Raw genomic sequence first — 6729 nt, forward strand, 5'->3', positions numbered from 1 at the left:
ATACCCAGGCTCACACAGCAATCGGCTTGCCTCAGCCTCCTGAGTGCTGGAATGACTTCCATGTTTTGTTAGGCCTTCAAGTCATCTATCCAGAGGTGACTTCTTCCGCTCAGCTTTCTGAGTCCCACCAGAAGCGGCTGGGTCGTCCCTGGTCCAAGCACCTTAATGGACATGCATCTCTTTGAACACAGGTTTTCCCCAGCTGGGATCCAGGCTGAGGTGCTCAGTGGGGCTGAGCATGGCTCTGGGGTCAGAGAGACCATGCCGGGTCCCAGGAGTCTCCCTTGTGGGGACTTGGACATGGCCTTGTATGTGTCCAAGCTTCAGTTTCTTCAACTATAAAATGGGAAAACAGAGCCTTGTATTTATTTCCTCAAATAATAAGTGCAAAGCATCTGGAAGGGTCTTGGCAGATGGTTATCTTCCAGCGCTAACTATTAAGAGTCATTAAGGAAATAGCTGCCCGTGCACATGGCTCCTTCCTGCTTCCTGCTCTCCAGGCCTGCTGCTCCTGGGTGCAGTCCTGGGCATCTGCGGAGCAGGCACCTGTCTCGGTGAGGGCCAGCTGCCCAAGGCTCTGCTCCTACCTCAGCCTCTGCTGAGGTACAGCCTTTCATATGTGATTTGCCGTTTTAGACGGATCGATAGCACTGGCTAATCTTAGACTTTCATTTTTAGCTTGTCTGCTGGTTTTGCTGGGTTAGAATCGGGTTTCTTTTTCCTTTTTTTCTTTTTTTTCTTTTTTTTTTTTTTTGGTTACTTTTGTGTGTTGAGTGAGAACACACTGTGGTGGGCAAAGGTCCTGAGTGAGGCAGAGAAATTGGAGGGCCACAATGTTTTGTTTTTTACCCTTAAAACTTGTATACTGGGCTGGGGAGATAGCTTAGCACTGACTGCTCTTCCAGAGGACAAGGATTCAATTCCCAGCATCCACATGGCAGCTCACAACTGTCTGTAACTCCAGTTCCAGGGAATCCGACACCCATGGCAAAACACCAATGAACATAAAATAAAAAAAAAATATATATACATACATATATATACATATATATACACACATTTACATACATACATACACACACACATATATAAACTTGTGTACTAAATGGCTACTGTGAGTTTTCTTCCCCCCTCCGCCCCACCCTTGCCCCTTCCTTTCCTCTGACAGGGTCTTGCTATGTAGCTCAGTTTGGCCTTGGGCTTTCCAGTCTCTGTTTTCTTTTTTGGTTTTTCAAGACAGGGTTTCTTTGTGTAAACCTGGCTGTCTTGGAACTAGGTCTGTAGACCAGGCTGGCCTTGAACTTAGAGACTTAACCTGCCTTTGCCTCCAGAGTGCAAATCACTACCCTGCTTATCATTCTACTTTTTATCAAACATCATATATATGTACATACATACTGTATACACAGTAAATAGTCTGACCCTCTATTTCAACACACAAGGACCAGATCAAAGTGTTAGGCAGATCTAGCCCCTTAGACAACTGGTCTTGGTGTTGTTATTGGGCATGTAGCTTAGTGGTACGGTGCTTGACTAGCACACAGGAAGTTCCCCGTTCAATCCCCAATTCTGTAAAACTAAAAAAATAAAACAACCCCCAAAACAACTAACTCCTCCCCCAACAACACTCCATTCTTTGGGTTCAGAATATTTACAGCTCTCTGAACTGATGATCTGAAACGCGAAGTCAGCCTATACCAGCTACAGCGTAGACCCAGAGCCGGGGCGGCCATTCCTCCGGAGAACCTCTGTACAGCTCTGCTGTCAGGGCAGTCGGTCCAGACTGGGCAGCTGAGGCATCTCCTGCAGCATGTGGTTGCTTTTTGTCAAGAGACCCTATCTGTCACTTTTGCCTCTCAGGGCTCAAAATTGTCAGAAACCAGAACGTGCTGCAGACTGCTCTCCCTGGACCCGCTTGGCTCCTTGGCTGCATCCTTACCTCTTTGCTCTGCCTGTGGGTCTCCCTCCTGGGTCCACCCCCTGCTGCTCCCAGCTCTGGCCCAGCTCAGCACTCCCCACAAGGCCTCCCACCATCCTTGGCTCCCCGCCTCCCTAATTATTTAGTGCTGAACTGGGTTTTTCTGTCCATCTGTAGTTAGCTGTGCATGAGCCCTTCCTGTCACTACTGTTTATATATAATTTACAGCTACTTCAAATGATCTGTTCTAATGATGAGCTAGGTAGCCACGAATAATTTAAAAATAATTTCTTTTTGGCTTTGGGCATAATCTCTGCACTCCCATTTTGAGGTTGGAGGGTATTTGATGGTCAGGGAACTCATATTTTCAAATGGGGTCCTAAAGGCACCGTCCGACACTCAGCAGGAGGGGCAGTTACACAGACTGCTCTTCCCCTGGTCCCTATAAACTCTTCTGGCTCCAAACTCCATGCTGAAATTGGAAGGCATTTGTCTAGTTGGCTCGTCCTGAACCCAGGAGAGCCTGCGTGTTCTCTCACCGTGCCTGTCTCTGCTTTTTGTCTGGTACACATCATCTCTATCAAGGCGGGATGCTCATCAGGAGGCCGACGTAGAGGAGAATTATCAGGCCTCGTGCAATTACCGAGGAAGAAAAATTCCTTAATTGTAAAACTTTGCCAAGCGCACATTCATTAAATGTCTCTGCTCTTAAGCACACTCGCAAATGGAATCAGGCTGATGGGCTTGAGAAATCGCCTCTTCGCCGTCTTTAAAGCAAACCACGTTGGCAACGTATGACTGAAAATATTAACTGGCTTTGAACTCTTGGGGTCCTTTCGCATAAACAGAGATGCCCACACAGGGCTTTATAAACACATGACATTTGTGTTGATACGCTAGGCCAAGGTCTGCGGTTCTGACCGCGCGCTGAGAAATATTTAAGTTGAGCTGATTTGTTACATAAACACTGTAACCTCAGACAAGGGCAGAGTGATCACACTGCTCTCCTCTGAGCCGGACGGTCCTAAAACAGAGATGGGGCGCAGGCCATTTTTGGAACAGATCTGCCTTTCTTGTCATCTTAACCGTGAGATGAATGTCTGACAACAGGTCTGAGCGCTTGGGTCTGGAAAGCCGGTCAAGAGGCCCAGCTAGACTGCTTTGGAAAGCCTAACCACAAAGCGTGATTTTTCCCAAAGTGAACTCAAAGCCTGGAGGGCATCCTCTGGCTGGTACGTGCAAGGCCTTGCCTCCAGATCCAGCCTCAGTTTGACCAGCTCCTGCTACGCCCACTTCATGGCTTCTAGAACATTTCTGGGGAGCCCCTCCTCAGCCCTCTTTCCCTTTTATCCTCCAAGCTGTGTTGATGTCTAGTCTGAGTGGGTACTCGGCTCTCGGTGGCTTGTTAGACAAGGTTCAGGGATGCGAGCAACGGATGACCTCATTTTCTCCTTTGCTGTCAAATGAACCTTCCTAAGAGGTCACATAAATAAACTTGGAGCTGGGTGGGGCCAGGCCTGGAAGGCAGGGACAGGAGAATCTCAAGTTACAGGCCAGCCTGGTCTACATAATGAATCTACACAGGGAGACCCACATGGGGAAGAATTAAACTGGGTGTGGGGGCAGGGGGTTGAGAGTCAAAAGAAGAAAACAATGGGCGGGGAGAGCCGAGCTGCTTGGCTCGGAAGGGGAGGGAGGACTTGAGAGGGCTGAAATAGGGACATTTATCAGAGGGGTGGTACTGGGCCAGAGACTGCTGCCATCAACGGTCATTCAGCCTTTCAAGGAGTATTTATTTAGACCTCCTGTGTGTTTAGCATTGTGCTGGCCCAGTGATGGTACAAAGGTAGAGGTCAGGTTAATTCTTAATCTTTAGCTTGGAGAGTAATCATTTAGTAAATGTGTTAAAACACGGTCTTTAGGAGCAACCCATGGTCGGACGGACTACAAAAAATGAGAGGAAAGCGTCACTTTTTTTTAAAAGAGACAGTTTCATGTAGCCCAGGCTAGCCTCAAACTTGCTATGCAGCTGAAGGTGACCGTAACCGTCTTCTCTTCCTATCTAGTTCCTGAGAGCTGGTTTTGCGTGGTGCTGAGGATGGAGCCAGGAATTCCTGCGTGGTTGGCAGGCATGCTACTACCCAAGCCACGTCCCCAGCAAACCCTTCACTTTTGGCAAGGGGCTTGGGTCCTTCTAATGGAGATAATCTTAAGACCAGCTTTCCTAAAACAACGATTGTAAAGCCTGTGTATAGGCAAACACGAACTCAAATGCTACTGTTAGTTGCCAGGGAGTTTGTCTGTGTTCACCTAACAGATGGGAGCAAACTTAGCTTGAATGTACTGGGCCTGACCAATTAGTGCAGCCTCACTGAGCAGACCACTAGAATACCCAGAACCTTGGACTCAAGGAAGCGATGCTAGATTTGGAGGCTGCACCCTGGACCCGGGCAGCTGCCTACCTTGGGCTTACGGGTGTGCGGAGGAAGAACATGAGGACCCAGCTCACAAAGCTGAGCTCACGGGAAGGTAACGTAGCTAAGTATTTGATTTGGTGTTCATTTTGAAGGCTCAAATGCGGCCTTGTTCTAATTCATGACATCTTTCCTATATCCTTTTCTCTCTTCTGTTTCAGGAAGCAAGTACTTAACTGAGTTATTAAGAAAGGGCCCAGCCGTTGTCATGGTGAACGGCCCCTTGGAAAATCCGTCTCTGAGCCTGTTTTCCATGCATGTCCTCTGTTCAGAACACGGAGTGTCTGTCATGGTACCCCACAAACAGGTGACAAGGGGTGGGGATCTGACCCTTCAGGAACAGGCACAGTTTAGATCATCTTGATCCTTCTGCGATGTCCCATGTTGGTTGCCCAGGCCTGTGGACACTAACCTGCTTTTGGGAAATTCGTGAGTCACAGACATTTTGCTTAGCTCTTGAAAGAGACTCCAAACTGTTTTCCCACACTGGAGATTAGATCACTAACCTCTTACCCTTGTGACTAAATTCCTGACAAAGGAACCTAAGGACGAAAGGGATTTATTCTGGTTTATGGTTTAAGAGAACACAGTCCATAGTGGGGCAGGCATGGCAGGCATACGGTGAGGGAGCCCGTGGCTGCCTGCGACTCCTTAACTCTCAGCTCACAGTGAGCTACTGTTCCTGAGTGCATCCAGTGGAGAACTTAGCATCGCATAGATTTAAGGACCGAGGACACAGGGAAAGTGCGAATGCTGAGAGGTGGACTCCCCAAGAAAGAGCAGAGATCAGGAAGGGCACCTTAGAATCACTAAGCTAAATTGCACTTGGGAAAGGCACTCTGAGTGGGCTTTTTAGCTTTCAAACAATGTTTTGGAACAAGCTAAACTGTACATAAAGGCACTTTATGGGCCAAGCAGGGTCACTGGAGTGGGCATCCTAAGGGCACACAGGAAGCATCCTGCAGGATGTGCCCCGGGTTGTTTAGGATATTTATGGTGGCAAGTTTACTTATACTGTTTAGGGGACAATTACTTCTTGTTTGTTTCTGAATCCTTGGTTTTGTTTTAAGTTTTACATAATTTTATATTATTGCAAGGGGGAAGAAAAGGGACAAGGAAGGGTCAAAAAGTAGGGAACAGGCCATAGAACATTCTCTACTTTGCATTCAGTTGGACCAAAGGGAAAATATTTGCCAATCACCTGACCTTTAAGAGGCACTCTCCTGCCCTGTGGGCCCAGAAAGTTGAATGGCCATTGCCATTCATTCATGGTGGAAGAAACTTCATAAGCTTGTATTAGGTAAGTGACTGCCCTGAGACTTGAAAGTCGTGCAGACAGTGCATCTTGTTCCAAGAGGCCTGCCGACCTTCCACTGTCGAAGAGCTTAGCTGCCCAGACATTTCTCTCCCTGTGACAGTTTCCTTGTCGTTTACAAGGTGCAGACCGCACTTGCAATTTCCTCCACAAATCTGCCAGGTGACAATCCCACCAGAGTCCCATGGACAGTGACATCCGGGAGAACGGTTTTACTCGGCATAGAACACTGGTTGGGTGGTTTTCTAGAAACATTTTTATTTTCAGTTCAAAGACAAAAATAAAGATACAGCTCAGCAGTAGAAGCTGTGCAAGCCGAGGCCTGGCATCCCATCCCATCACGGGGGAGGGGGGAAAAGGAGAATAGAAAAGACCAAAGAGGAAACTCCACAGAGGAAAACATTAGCTTCTAGTTCACACTCTGGTAATCCCCCAGTCCCTGTAAAATAAACACTCCAAAGTATAAGCAGCAGAAACGGTGTAAACTCTATAGGCACTGAGAGTAACTCTGCTTCTTCCAGTTGAGACGCAGGTCCTTCGCTGAGCATGGCTTGGCCGGGAACGATCCATCTCGCAGGATCTTTGGCCGCTCTCATGCTTTCTCTAGCATTTCGTAACAAGCAGGTTTCAAAACTCGCTTTCTTCTCCAACTGCAGCAAAAAGGCAAGGAGGCTTTTTTTTTCCTCTTTTGTTTGAAGAGCCTGAAAAACAAAGAGAAGTGTCTCAGAGCCTAATCGCCTCTTTCTCTGGTGTTAAACTTATGTCATAGTTTGAAAGAAAATCCAAGAGTAGAGAAATGACTCCATTGAGAAGCCAAGGCTGGGATGCTTAGGTGGGATGTTTCCCGTGTGAGAAATGGGAATCGGGGGCAGAGACAGGCGCATCCCGGAGCTCACAGGAGACCGTCAAAACTGGTCTAGCACCTGGAGCGTGAGATCCAAGGTTGTCTTCTAGCACCCATGCATTTCATGTATATTTGCACATAAGTGTGCCCAGAATAAACATGGACCCCACACATATGC

At 47.6% G+C, this 6729-nt stretch overlaps 1 long non-coding RNA gene across 1 annotated transcript in view; it reads right to left on the minus strand.

The window, feature by feature from the left end:
• Window positions 1-5953: 5953 nt before the first annotated feature.
• The window catches only part of LOC106144237, a 49911-nt gene continuing 49135 nt past the window's right edge, over window positions 5954-6729 (minus strand). Inside the window, exon 4 of the long non-coding RNA XR_001229311.2 lies at window positions 5954-6408. This is a non-coding gene — a long non-coding RNA (uncharacterized LOC106144237). The remainder of the gene's footprint in view (window positions 6409-6729) is intronic.

This window comes from Microtus ochrogaster, linkage group LG9, assembly GCF_000317375.1.
Source record: "Microtus ochrogaster isolate Prairie Vole_2 linkage group LG9, MicOch1.0, whole genome shotgun sequence".
Lineage (NCBI taxonomy): Eukaryota > Metazoa > Chordata > Mammalia > Rodentia > Cricetidae > Microtus > Microtus ochrogaster.